General features: G+C 42.8%; 1 long non-coding RNA gene across 1 annotated transcript in view; it reads right to left on the bottom strand.

The window, feature by feature from the left end:
• LOC147025153 (uncharacterized) overlaps window positions 1-14073 on the bottom strand; it is a 134139-nt gene extending 120066 nt beyond the window's left edge. The window contains exon 1 of the long non-coding RNA XR_015058855.1: window positions 13130-14073. This is a non-coding gene — a long non-coding RNA (uncharacterized LOC147025153). The remainder of the gene's footprint in view (window positions 1-13129) is intronic.
• Between the last annotated feature and the right edge of the window lie 1135 nt (window positions 14074-15208).

The raw sequence follows: 15208 nt of genomic DNA, 5'->3' as shown, positions 1-15208 counted from the left end.
AATTGGGTGTTTGGGTTAATTTAAACGCCTCTTTTGAAGACATTCAACAGCCTTATTTAATTATCTTTATCAAGGCGTCATCATTAGTCAGCCCCTGAGTCAGCCCTCTGTCAGCTTGCTCGGGTCTTAATTCGTCATTTTGTTCAGCCTGCTCACCAATGTCTTAACTCGGAAGAGGCTGCAATGGTTTCTTAATGACAAGGTACTGAAAATGTTGTTTTTTGGGAGCAGTTCTAACTGCAAAAAAAGTGCTAATTTATCTAATTCGGACATTGTTTCTATATCTATATCTATATATATATATATATATATATATATATATATATATATATATATATATATATATATATATATATATATATATATATACATACATACATACATACATACATACATATATATATATATATATATATATATATATATATATATATATATATATATATATATATATATATATATCCTTGCTCGTTGGGTCCTCACAAAACACAGATGAGAGTTTCTGCAGGGGCTGCTTGCATCCTATGTTAATCTCTGCAAAGCATTTGATTCAGTGAATCGGGATGCCCTCTGGAGGATTCTTGGTCTTCGTGGGGTGCCACGAAAACGGATCAATCTGATATCTGAACTATACACTGGTAATGAGAGTGCTGTGAGATGTGGTGGTACCATCTCTGACATATTTCTAGTAGCTCCTGGAGATTGTCAGGGGTGTGTACTGGCCCCCACACTTTTCAGCACTTGCATGAACTTGATTCTGGGGAGGATGTCGGAGAGATCAAGCTGCGGCGCATCGTTTGGGAATGTCAAGATCTCTGACCTTGATTTCGCACATGATGCAGTTGTCTTTGCGGAGACTCTAGATATCCTTTTGGGGGCCCTCACGGTGCTGAGTGAGGAGTTGGATCTGCTGGGATTATGGGTTTCCTTGGTCAAAACTAAGATCCAGTCTTTCAATGACATATTGGATGCTGATATCCTGTCTGTGCCTGTTTGTGGCGAGGATGTTGTGGTCACGGACAGATTCATTTACCTCAGCAGTGATGTTCATGTCTCTGCTGGCTGTGAGCCAGAGGTCAACAGTTGTCTGGGTCAGGCCTGGTGAGTCATGGATTCACTGGATCATGGAGTGTGGTGCTGCCAGTACCTATGCGGGAGGACGAAAGTCCGAGTCCTCCGGTCCTTGGTGCTCCCAGTCTTGCTCTATGGATGTGAGACTTGGACTTTGACCAGGGATCTGAGGTGGAGACTTTATTCCTTTGGTACCAGGTCTCTTCGGAGAATCCTTGGCTATCGCTGGTCGGACTTTATGTCCAACAAGCAGTTGCTGAGAGAAACTCAAATGAGATTTGTTACCTGCATGGTCCTTGAGTGTCAGCTGTGGGAGTATGGACAGGGAGCTTGTTTTGTTGATGCTGATCATGCTCACCAGATTCTCTCAGCAAGCGAGCTTTGTGAGTGGAGGTGGCCAATGGGCCGACCACGTGCCTCATGGTTGCAGCAGGTTTATCAGCATCTCAAGGAGATGGGGATGGGCCAGGCATCTGCATGGGGGATGGCCAGACGGAGGCCATTTTTGTACCAGCGGAAGTGGATGCAGCACCGCGCTGATCCAGTGCATGCTCCCACACCTGACCTGACCTGACCTGACCTGACTTGTTCAGCCATTTCAGAGAATAAGAATTATGAAGGCTTTTATGTTGAAAAACGATGGCTGCCGAACCACGTGACCGATGACATCCTCAATTTTTTCTATCATACAATCAAGCCCAAGGTGACCTTCAAAAATTTTCATCCTGATCGGATAAAGCATTGGACGTATGCATTATGACGTCATAATGAAGTCACCTATGATATCATCAAAAAATGCCATTTATTTCTCATGGGCAGTACTTGACATGTGCCAAGTTTAAAGTTTTTTTTCCATGGAGCAGTTTCGGAGATACAGATGTCCAAAGCTTTACCTTTTTCCAACATGGCTGCCACACCACAAGACCTGTGATGTCATAATTATGATTACCACATTCTTCATGAGTCATCACACCTACGGTGAAATTTTCATGTCAATCAGTGTTGTTGTGGGGTTTCTAAATTATGTCTGGTGTTGGCTCAATGGTTATTGTGGTGGGCTTGGGATCCTATGATCCTGAGTTCAAACCCCACTCGGCTGTTGAAATTATACCAGGTGGGGTTGACTCTGCCTGTCATCCTTCCGAGGTCGGCAAAATGAGTGCCTGCATGCTGGTATAGTGTGTCGGAGGGGCGACCCGTCCAGGATAGTTTCCAATAGCCAAGGGGTCTGCTTTGACAGCACCAATGCTCTGCATGGATGGATTGATGGATGGATGGATGAATTGATTCTAAATTCAATTGAACAAATACTAAAAAAAAAAACGTCAATGGTCAGGGTCAGGTGTCCAATCAAAGTGGGGTTGCATCAACGTGGGACGTCTTGGTACCCGGTCATCACTGTTTGCAGTTATAAAGTGGCAGTTTTATTTATATCGTCACTAATTAAGTAACACACCAGTACACAAAAATACACCACACAAAAGAAGTCCTGGCGAGGATCTGCAATCTTTCTTTGCTCTTTTTCTTGTTCTCTTTGCTAACCTCTCTGTGTGTCTGTGTCTGCCTCTCTCTCTCCCTGTTCCTCGCTCCACTCCCTGCTCCCCCTTCTCACTTCCCCATGCCTCCTACCTCTCACTCCTTTCTCACTCTCCCTCCCCAATTTTCTCTCTCTCCTCTCCCCTACCCTACCCTCTCTGTTTCCACATCCCTCTCCCTCCTCCCCTCCTCTCTTTTAGTATTCTCCTTAGTTAAGTGGCAGGTGGTATTTGCTCGTGTACTATGTGTGTGTGTAATATATATATATATATATATATATATATATATATATATATATATATATATATATATATATATATATATATATATATATATATATATATATATTGGTGGACAGGTTGTGTGTGTGACAAGGGCAATTTTGGTGAAAATCCGGATCAGGATACGAGAAGTTTTTTTTAATTTTCAAAATGATTTCTCATAATTGAGAAATGACCACAAAAACGATATATAGCATGATATTGGAAAACATTGTGGACGGGTTATGATAAAACTTGATAGATGCATTGGATAGTTGACAAGAACAAGCCCATACATAGGTTTTGGTTCAGGACAGAATGCAGATCCGGCCTTTTAATGGAAAACAAACCGTGTGCGCTCGACTGAGTGCTGTTCTAGTTCTTAATTAAATGCAACAAAAGTTATAAAATAAGAGATGGAAGAGGTGCATGTGAGCATTGCTTTACAACCAGTTCCATTGTAAGCTCCATTGTCTTGAGTCACATGACCTGCAATGAGCAGACAGAGGCAGCACTGGTCGACTTTTATTTACAGAAATTTCCTGAAGGTTTTGTGATTTTTTTTCCTGGGATGTTGGTCTTGAGCTGCATCAGTATGTAAATTTTTAGATTTGTACCCCCACCAAGAAGGTACGAAACATTTATATCAGTTTGTGAGTCAGTCAGTCAGTCAGGAGTGAGTTAATGGGAAGAAAGAGCTTTATACATTTGATGACCAAACTCAGTGGTGTAATGTTCGGTCTGAATCTGGGAAGTCGGTGGTTCAAACCACAGCCGAGTCACATCAAAAACTTTATAAATGTTATGTGCTGATTCGTCGCATGACGTTCAGCATTTAAAATAATACAGCAAGAAAAAACAATGCCTGGAAAGCAATGGCAAACCTCCCAGTATAACCGTGAAGCTGCTTTAGCAGCACCAACGTTCTGTAAAGAGGATGATACATTATGTATATATATATATATATATATATATATATATATATATATATATATATATATATATATATATATATATATATATATATATATATACACACTTGCAAATTGAAAATAAACTAATGCCATTTCTTAGACTATTGGATCTGAGTCACAAAACATTTGAACACTTCATAATGGGTGATAAATCTTACCCCCAGAGCCAACAAATATCAATGTCATCATCTAAGAAGACAAGGTATTAAAGTGTAACAATGGCACAAGTGATAAACGGCCAACAGATAAGTGCGGGATAATGAATAATACACCAGTGCCAAGCACCGATTGATAACCGAGCTCCGAGCTAAGTGAGCGACAAGACCAGGCATGATGTACCATTTATAAATCAAAAGGATCCAGGGAATGAATGAGCAAAAGTAAATGAATGATTCGGTGATATCGTCTGGCAGAGAAAACTGGTAATAAATAAATAAATAAATAAATAAATAAACAAACAAATAAACAAACAACACCCAAAGAAATAAATAAATTAAATCCTGATAAATGAGTGTGTTCCGAGTAACAAGCAAGCATATTAATAATGATCGAAATGAGTGCGAAATGTGCTCATGAATAAGCAATCCGGATGATATCCGATTTGTAAATGAGTAATCCGATTTGATAATCCAATTGGCAGGTTTATAGTGTCGGCTTCTATGCAGAAGAGTAGAGTTGTATACACTGGGAGGATATAACGACGAGACACTGCTGAAAAATGTTTAAAAGTGACAAGTAACGTTGTAAGAACTGTTGGAATTCCTTTTGGATGGAAATGTTGAAGCTTATAGGATAAAACGAATCAGGAAACGCTCCAAACACACGAGGGAAGGGAATTTAAGATCTCGATAGGGACAGCACCGTGGACCACCATCCTTGAGAAGGGGCCGCAGGTATGCATATACTTAACCGAGCAACACCACCACGATCAGAACTGAGTTATAGGAGACGTGAGATCCCCACGGGACCCAACGAGAGGAGCTCGAATCAGAGACACTGCCAGGGAGACGGTAACAAGCGATGGTGCGTAAAGGACGAGATGTAAAGAGCCAGATGAACGCAGATACTCATGGCGCCGATTGAGCTCCGGGATCCAATTTAACGGGACAGGCGGCCTGTCTGGCATAGAGGCGCGTCCGGGCGCCTTTTGTGCGTCGCAGCTGCAAAAGTTTCGCTGCTGTTTGCGCCGACGTGCTTCGTGACCTTGATGGAACCCCGAATGCCTTTCTTATTGGCAACGCGAGTGGCCCGCGAGGCTGGCTGTGCACGCGTCCGTCCGCTCGCCGCGGGCCTGCCTTGATTAAAAAATTCCAAATATCAGCGTGGGTCACATTCCTCGAACACTCAGTCTGTTTGCCGGGATGGGAGGAGTGGAAAGGAGGTGCAAGTGGTGCACGACGCCGGTTGGGGTGGTTATTGAGGAAGGTGTGGATATTTTGCAGGAGAGGCTTCAATATCGGTGGAGTGGAGAAATAAACTTGTTTTGAAAATAATGTTGCACTCCAGAGTATTTCGAGTGGCATTTAGCCATTGGAAGAGATGACATGAAAGAAAAACCTGATACTCTTGCCTCATTAGAACAAAAAAAATCTGAAATGATATTGAACTACAGGCTAGACATGAACCACACGAGCTGCTGCTGGCTGAAGATGCTGAAACGTTCGTTGGTAGAACCACGACATTATCAACATCAGCAACATAAATCATCAGCACAAACATTCCTGCAAGACTTTCGACTTTCAAATATATACCTTCGCAGCCGCCACAAAGGGGACAATGTTGAAAATAAATCAAAATCCAAGAACTTTCATGGCGAACCTTTCTCGACCTGTTTACCAGGTACGTACAGATTAAATGGACTTGCAACTTTATACAAATCAGTGGAAACCAATCAAATGAAACTCGAGAATATCTGTTGTAGGAAAGGATTTATTTACTCCATGGTGAAGCTTTGAACACAATCTTTGATTCGACTTTGCTTGAGTTCAGGATTATTGGTGCACCTGTGTGTTAAGATAGGAGAAAGCAAATTTGTGGATATCCTTGTGCAGTAAGTATAATTGTAATAAGTACTACAATCGGAAGTAAATCATGTGAAAGGGGGTTGTCTTCCAATTCCTCGCTGGAAATAAATACCCATCATAGAATGTGCACTTTATAACCAAGAGATGCCTATAACCTCAAAAACAAAACTGCTGGGCAAAAAGAGCTCTCACGAAATTGTTGCCAAAGATCAACTTTAAAGAGACTCACTAACAACAAAAAAAAAATGTAAAGGACTCACAAATTAACTTCGAGATTAATTTGTAAAAGACTCACTCATAAACTTAGGTTTTAATTGGAAATGAGGGAGAAGTTACAGGTTGTTGAACAATTACGCCTCCATCAAAATAAATGGAATTTTGATCCACCTTGATAAGTTCATGCCTGGTGTTGGATTAATGGTTAGGGTGATGGGCTTGAGATCCGAGAATCCTGAGTTCAAATCCCCCTCAGCTGTTGAATTAATACCAGATGGGGTTGACTGCCTATCAGGAGTGGTGACCCGTACAGGATTGTGCCCAATAGCCAAGGAGTCTGCTTCGGCAGCACCAACTCTCTGCACAGAGTATGGTCCCAATGGATGGATGAATCAGTTCCTTTGCCCAAGCCTGTAACTGATGGAAAACTCACACGACTCGTATACAAACTCACACTACTCATTTACTAACTCGTATATTAACTCGCATTACTCATATGCAAACTACTACGAGTTAATATACATACTATACTTGTATATTAACTCACACTACTCATTTACTAACTTGTATACTCGCTCACACCCCTCATCTACTACCCATATACTAACTACTACGAGTTAATATACATACTCTACTTGTATATTAACACACTACTCATTTACTCACTCACACTCCTCGTCTACTACCTCACACTACTTGTATACTAGCTCACACTACTTGTGTGCTGCCATTTAAGCCCTTTCCCAAGAGTGGCCTTGCGCCATGTTTGGGATGATTTCCATTAAAAAAACGACTCGGATAATAACTCGCACTACTCGTATACAAACTCGCACTACTCATTTACTAACTCGTATACTAAGTCACATTACTCATATACTAACTACTACGAGTTAATATACATACTCTACTCGTATATTAACTCGCACTACTCATTTACTAACTCGTATACTCGCTCACACTCCCTCACACTACTTGTGTGCTGCCGTTTTAGCCCTTTCCCAAGAGTGGCCTTGTGCCATGTTTGGGGTGATTTCCATTAGAAAAACGAAACTCGGATAATAACTCACACGACTCGAATACTACTTCACACTACTCGTACAATAACTCACACGACTCGAATACTACTTCACACTACTCATACGCGACCAAGCACGAATAGCTCGCACTACTCGGATAATAACTCACACGACTCGAATACTACTTCACACTACTCATACGCGACCAAGCACGAATAGCTCGCACCACTCGGATAATAACTCTACTTGAATACTACCTCGCACGACTCAAATACTACTTCACACTACTCGTACGCGACCAAGCACTACTAGCTCACACTACTCGGATAATAACTCTATTTGAATACTACCTCGCACGACTTGTATACCAGCTCACACAACTCATATATGAGCTCACACTACTCGTATACTACCTTGCACTACTCATATACGAGCTCACACTACATGTGTGCTGCCATTTTAGCCCTTTCCCTGGAGTGGCTTTATGCCATGTTTGGGGTGATTTCCATTAAAAAAAATATTCGGACACCAAGTCACACTACTCGTATACCAACTCGCAGTACTCGTATACTGCAGCTTTTTTTTCTATTGTTTACGCAAATTTTATGAAACCTTTAGCATGTTTTTCAAAACTCTTAACACACCACATAATCATATTACTCAAACATCGAAGTTTTGCAAAACTCTTAATACAGTTTTCATTACTTGATATCAAAAAAATGAAATTTTAAGTCTCCTTTTCAATTTATAAAATTACAATCAAGTTAAAATCATATCTCACATCTTCTTGTCCTTTCAGCAAAACTCATAATTCCTATTTCTTGTAGAAACGCACTGTTCATTGTTGATAATTGTTTTATCCACGTGTAAACCAGATGATGCTAAATTGATAATCATACCGGCACTGTTTTGAAAGATGATTGTGCAAAACAACATGAGCGTGTGAAAACATGGAACAGGCAGTTCACCAGATAGGACGTTGTGGTCGTGGTTGTGTGCGTGTTCGGGGTGGTGCTTGCCGTGGTGGGCAAGGTCAGGTCAGGGCAGGTGTCAAAAACTTGAAGTTAGACCTAGGTAGGCTATCTGATGTTTCTAATGAAACTGGAACGGCCACTCGGTAGATTGCATACCTCCACCAGGCCGATTCGTTTACGTTTTTTATCCCAATGATAGGCCGAATTTGGATTTAAACCTGAACCACCAAGTATCGTACAAATTTGTCCATACTTCTTTTTCGGTATCATAATGTACATAGTTTCAGCCTGATAACTCAATGGTGAAGAATCACTTCAAAATAAAACTTCGGATCCGGATCTTCACCAAAATCTAATGATTTCGGCCAAGCTCTCGACAAAATCTCATCTGAATCCGTCCGCAACTTTTTGAGACATCCTGTTCACAAACAAGCAGACAAACAGACAGGGGAGAAAACATAACCTCCATCCACCTTTCGGTGGCGGATGTAATAAGGTTCACCACATCATAAACAGAGGTTTGACCATGAGAGAAGCAGGGTTGATGGTTCAACCAAATCTAAAAAGGTCCACTGTGGCAATCATCATCCAAGTATTCCGCACAGATAACCCGTAAGTGTTTTATGTACTGCACATGTGCTGTACAGAAATTTATTCAGTGTCCACTCATTGTGCAGTGCATTGCCATACCACTGTATGCTATATTTTCAGAATTGAGAGGAAAGAGCCGGCTGGTGGCGTAGGCGTTTTTTTTTTTATGTTGAAGGCTACAGGCACGGAATTATAGTCTAATCGAAGCCAAGCCTTAAATAAAAGAACTGCATGAATGAGAAAAAATGTATGATGAAAAGTTTATGGTGTTTGTTTGCAAGAAAGAGAGATTGAAGCTAGCCCGGTAGCTATAGTTTGAGTGAGACAGAAGGGAAGACCAGCAGTGCTGACACGGAGAGTGTAAGATAGTTCCAGGCACCACTTTAACGCTCCTAAGTCAGAACGGTAGTACCACCCTGGGCGGTTGCTGTCTACAATCAACTACCTAATGGCTATTGTTGGTATGCCAACCAAACAACAAGAAATGGCTATTGTTGAGCTTGTCAGAGGTTTACTACAGGATATGTAATGATAGTCTTTATTGTACCCTCTTTCTTGAGGATAAGGAGCTGGAAACAGACATCAATGAACACAAAATAATTTCTGTGGATAAAGCTGGCTTGAACCTGATCAAGTTCAGAAGACTGGGTTGGGACACAATTGGTCAGAGGGCTGTTGTCCTCGTTCCTGGCCAGCCTGGAGGAAACATCAGCGTGTATGCTGCTATTCCTGATGGTGGTGTTGTGGGTCACAGGCCATTACTTTTGCTCTACAACTTTTCTCAGCGTTTCATCTTCCTGGATGAGTTACATCAGAGCCTTGACCAAGCTGGGGAAAACATTACATATATCTTTGCCTGAGACAATGTTAGTTTTAACCACGCTGCAGTGGTGCAAGCTTGGTTTGCTGGACACCAGCAAATTGGTTTGCTGGTTTGCTGGACACTCTCCAACTCTCTGGAAAATCCTCTTTATCACTTTGCTGATGATCTATCCTCTGCCATACCATCTGTCATCCCTCAGATCGGCAAGGAGCAGCCTCTTTGCTCTCTGCAGTTCTGGATAAAATCACAGACTGGTCCAACACGTGGAACATGGCTTTCAATCCTGACAAATCTCACACTCTCACTGTGTCTCTCCGAAAGGACCATCTGGAACCTCCCCCCCCCCCATCGACTTTCATAACAATCCTCCAGAAGTCCTTTCATTCAAGCTTCTGTGTCTTACTATATGCCATGATCTTTCCTGGGAAAGCCATATTTCCAAACTGGCCTCCAAAGCCAGTCACCAACTGGGCATCCTCCGGCGTGCAAAGTCCTTCCTTGGCACATCTGAGCTCCTGACCACATATAAAGCTTTCATCCACAACCTGATGGAGTACTGCTCACCCATCTTTGATAGTGCTCCTGCCTCTCGCCCTTCTCGGCTTCACTCTGTGGAAACCAAGGCATTTCAGATCATTGGTATCTCCCGCAATGAGGCTGAGTCTTTGGGCCTCTCACTTTCTCACCGCAGGCAGGTCAGTGGTCTTTCTGTCTTCTACCGTCTCCTCCCCAGTCTTTTCCCGCCACTGCTCTGTCTGTGATATGCCCCTCCCGACCCATATTTCCGCAGGGCGCTCAAGTTCTGCCAGCAACCCCCTTCTGGTAAAACAACCAAAATCACGAATCACTGTTCATCTTCACTCTTTCATTCCTCTTTCTCTCCGCCTTTGGAATAAACTCCCACACTCACTTCAATCCCATTCTTCCCTCCAGGTCTTCAAAACAGCTGTTCACCACCACCTCTTATCTTCCCCCCCATCCAAAACCTCGATCTTTTCTACCCCCATTAATCCACCCCAAACCACCCACCTCCTTCAAATTCACTGCTTTCCTTCCCGAAAGTTCCCTGTTGTGCAAGGTCCTGACAGTCCCTGTGGTGTCCATCTTGTATACCCCATGTTCCCTGCCCCATCCTTCTCCCTTCCACAGATTTCCTAATGTCTCTGTTCCCAACTGTTTTGTCCTTCCCTCTCCCACCGCTCTTGTCTCCTGCCACCCTTGCTGTGTGTTGTGTATTAGCTCTCATACGAGCCTCAACAATGAATACAAAAAATATATAATTATCAACTGTAATGTACTTGCCACCATAACAATGGGCAAGTGAATCCCTTTCCTTAACCCAATCGAGTTTTTCTCCAACTGGTAGTGGAAGGTTTATGATTGGCACCCTTATCAACAAGCCACCCACCTGGAAGTGATGGATGGGGCATGTAATGACATTGCTACAGAGTAGTGTCAAGCCTGGATTCGCCATGCAAGACGTTTTTATCGTCGGTGCAATGCACAGAAAAACACTTGTTGTGACGTTGATGAGAATTTATGGCCAGACATGTATTAGAGACAAGATCAACAGGATTGTGTTCACAGTTTTGAAAACGGTGCCAATAATTTGACAAAATGTGTGGAAGCAAAAGAAAAAAGCTGTAACTTGCACTTCTCGTGTACTTGTTTACACTACTCATATACTAACTCTCTAAGTAGTTCTCCCACTTATACACACTCTAACACTACTCGTATACTAACTCATACTACTCATATACTAACTCACACGTACAACTCATATACGAACTCTTATTACTCATGTACGAGCTCACACACTATTTAGTGGGGCAGATAACAGCAATTTTTGAGAGGAATCGTGCAAATGATGATACAAGCATCAAAGTTGGCACATTTGTTCTCCAGGGGATTCTAATCAAATCTGCCTGATTGGCCATTTGAAAATCCAAATTTCGAAAAAAAAAAATCAAAAAGTCAAGATCACGAATCAATGTTGGATGCTGGCTGAGTTTGGTGAATGTTTCAAAAACATCATCAAAGACATTCCAAGTCTGCCATGCAGTTTTCTTCCCTTTACCGCGGAAGGCAGACACAACGTCACATCCAGTGAACGCATGGAAGTATGGGATCCCTCTCGCTTTCTCAGGCCCTATTGCAGAAACTACCTCATGGACTGGAATCCATCGCACCTTGGCTCCTTGGCCAAAGGCAATCCACATGTTCTCAAGACCTAGTTCCTGTAAGGATGGCAGTACAGATATTGCTATGACTAGTACGTCCGTGTCATTAGCCTTAATGATAATGGACTTGCTACCATCCATCGTTGCATCCCTGGCGTGTACAAATATTCGAGCGTCAGCTTCTTCATGACAACATGGAGACACAGCATCCAGTGACTTCCTTGTGTTGCTAATGGCATCTTCTCCTTTTGTGACAATGACTGTGCTTGTCGTCTGTGCTTCACACATCTTTTCCGCAAGGAAGTGAAACAGCTCAGTCTTGTTGCCGTCATCTCGAAGAAAGCTTCTCCAGTTACTTGGGGTCTTACTGGTTCCTGTCACTCTTCTGCTGATTCCTTGCCACCTTTTCGACCTTGCCTCGGACTTCAGACTTGACTTCTTGTACACATCAAACACTACGTCCACCCTCTTGTACCTGGCACCATAGGATTCCATCTTTGGGATCATGATTATTTCTTGTTACGTTTTGAATTCGGAATGGTCATTTGTGGATAACCTGAATAATATCAGGGGTGTGTTCCATAGTGAACAAATATCTTTGAAGTGCGTGGAGCTAGGGCATTGATAAGTGCTGAGCCATCAATGATGACTGCATCTCCCCTTGGTTCTCTGTCTGGGATGTTCACTTGCACTTCAAGAATTTCAGGCAGCTGTGACTTCAAATTTTTTTGAAGTTTTTTTTCTTCAAATTCTTCAAAATTTGGATTTTCAAATGGCCAATCAGGCAGATTTGATCAGAAAGCCCTGCAGAACAGAAATACCAAATTTGATGCTTGTATCATCATTTGCACGATTTTTCTACTATCTACTACACTAATTTGAATACCAACACACTATTCCTCTCCAAACTCACACACTATTCGCATACGAACTCACACTATTCGTCTACCAACTCATACTATTCATATACACAATCACACTACTTGTATACTAAGACAATACTCGAATATAACTCACAATGGAATTAACTCACCCAACTCGTAGACTGACTCACACTACTCATATACTCATTCATACGAGATGGAAATGAAATCAGTAGCAAAATACAGTCGACAGCACTTTCCCAATGTGTGTGTGTGTGTGTGTGTGTGTGTGTGTGTGTGTGTGTGTGTGTGTGTGTGTGTGTGTGTGTGTGTGTGTGTGTGTGTGTGTGTGTGTGTGTGTGTGTGTGTGTGTGTGTGTGTGTGTGTGTGTGTGTGCCTCAACCACTGAAAGACCATCCATGACCTTTAAACCGTCACTAAGGGGTCACCAATAACTCGTGTCCACAAATTACCATTCCAAGTTCAAACGGGAATCGTGAGATGAGACACAACGATCTGATTTGCTGCACAGGAAAGAACATTTCTGAATGTTTTATGATCAAGATCATCATGTGATGGGAAATGCGCTTGAACAACTCACCAATGTGTTCAACATCCTCACCACTCGTGCTTTGCCGACCTGCCCCCTTCCTCTCCAGGACGCTGTCAGTCTCCATAAACTTTTTGTGCCTCTCACCAAATCGTTTTCCTCCATCGTGGCTCCGAACCAGCCACCATCGAGGTGATCCCGAATTTCATTGAACCAGTGTGGCTGAAAATGGTACCCATCGACCGGGCAATAAATACACTGCGATTTTACCTTTTCGGTACATGTGACGTCACGGGAGACACCTGGAAAGGAAAAATTAAGTGAATAAAAGTGAGAAATGATCTTTCACATTCAGCAAACCCGATCGTTGTAATGTCATTAAATTATTTCTTTTTACGTTTTGAATTCGGAATGGTCATTTGTGGATAACCTGAATAATATCAGGTGTGTGTTTCCATTAACAATCAGCTTGCTATCGCTTGTCAAGCCAGCCGTTTCTTATCAAGGCAGGTCCTTACCGTTGGAATGCTTAAGCCGCTTGGCGAGCGCTCTACGTGCTGATTAGTAATGGAACACATCCCGAGTGCACAATGGTGAGGGTGGGGTGCAGTTTTTCCTTTGAAGCGGTAATTATGACAGGAATTTGTAATTTGTTCAGGGTGCCGGCGATAACTCGTCGCGAAAGACACCGATGGGATCTTTCCCATCCACCAACTAACGGTAGCGGGCAAGACAGCCAGCTTAATGTCCATACGAGGGTTGGCGCGCTTTGTAACACCCAAACTTGACGGCTCAAAGTCAAAGGTACGTGCGCTACCTGCGCCGTCGTGCCGGAGGGATGGTCCCAGGCTCACGTGATTCCAAAACGACAACAGTTCAGGAACTTATTCCAAGTTTATTTGGGAATTCAAATGGGGAAAAAAATGTTGTTGACAAAATGTCGCTCGTTACACGACGTGAAGGTGTCCGGGTGGACACGGGTTGACGTTTCCATGCGGACAAAGCAGGACGTCCCACTCACAGCCAGTCGCTCGGACATCAGGCGTGCCCTCATGATGTCCCTGCGATGGGGGTCGCGCCGGGTTGTTTACAACAAGAGCACTTACAGTAAAACCTAAACATGGCCCACTCACTGACCCTGGTCCACGGCTCGGTTGTAGTCTTAAGTCTAAGCTGCCCAAGAATGCACGACGTAATACCGTAATGTAATTACAGCAGCCCGGGCTCCACTGCTAATCTGCTGTCGGTGCAAGCGATTAGGGGACAGCAATCCTATAAGACTTACCCCAGCAAAGACTCCAAACGGTGAAACATGTTGTTGCTTCGACTAACCTCTTTCTACATTCCGAGTATCGTTGATGTAGTCATCATCGAGCTGGGACCTGCGTGCCCACCTGGGTATGAGTGTGGTGCCAGAACTGCCAGCAGAGTGTAGAACGGTACAGATGAAACGTTAAGCTGGCTATCTGTTGTGCACTCGTATAGCATCAGAAGAAAAAAAAAATATATATATATATATACAGTGGGGAGAACAAGTATTTGATACACTGCCGATTTTGCAGGTTTTCCCACTTACAAAACACGTAGGGGTCTGTAGTTTTTATCATAGGTACACTTCAACTGTGAAAGATGGAATCTAAAACAAAAATCCTGAAAATCACATTGTATGATTTTTAAATAATTAATTTGCATTTTATTGCATGAAATAAGTATTTGATCACCGACCAACCAGTAAGAATTCCGGCTCTCACAGACCTGTTAGTTTTGTCTTTAAGAAGCCCTCCCATTCTCCACTCATTACCTGTATTAACTGCACCTGTTTGAACTCGTTATCTGCATAAAAGACAGCTGTCCACACTCAATCAATCAGACTCCAACCTCTCCACAATGGGCAAGACCAGAGAGCTGTCTAAGGACATCAGGGACAAAATTGTAGACTTGCACAAGGCTGGGATGGGCTGCAGGACAATAGGCAAGCAGCTTGGTGAGAAGGCAACAACTGTTGGCGCAATTATTAGAAAATGGAAGAAGTTCAAGATCACAGTCAATCTCCCTCGGTCTGGGGCTCCATGCAAGATCTCACCTCGTGGAGCCTCAATGATCATGAGAAAGGTGAGGGATCAGCCCAGA

Source organism: Eptatretus burgeri, chromosome 6 (assembly GCF_056783735.1).
Source record: "Eptatretus burgeri isolate ZD-2024b chromosome 6, Ebu_testis_v1, whole genome shotgun sequence".
Taxonomy (NCBI): Eukaryota; Metazoa; Chordata; class Myxini; order Myxiniformes; family Myxinidae; genus Eptatretus; species Eptatretus burgeri.
This window is presented reverse-complemented; position numbering and strand designations above follow the sequence as displayed.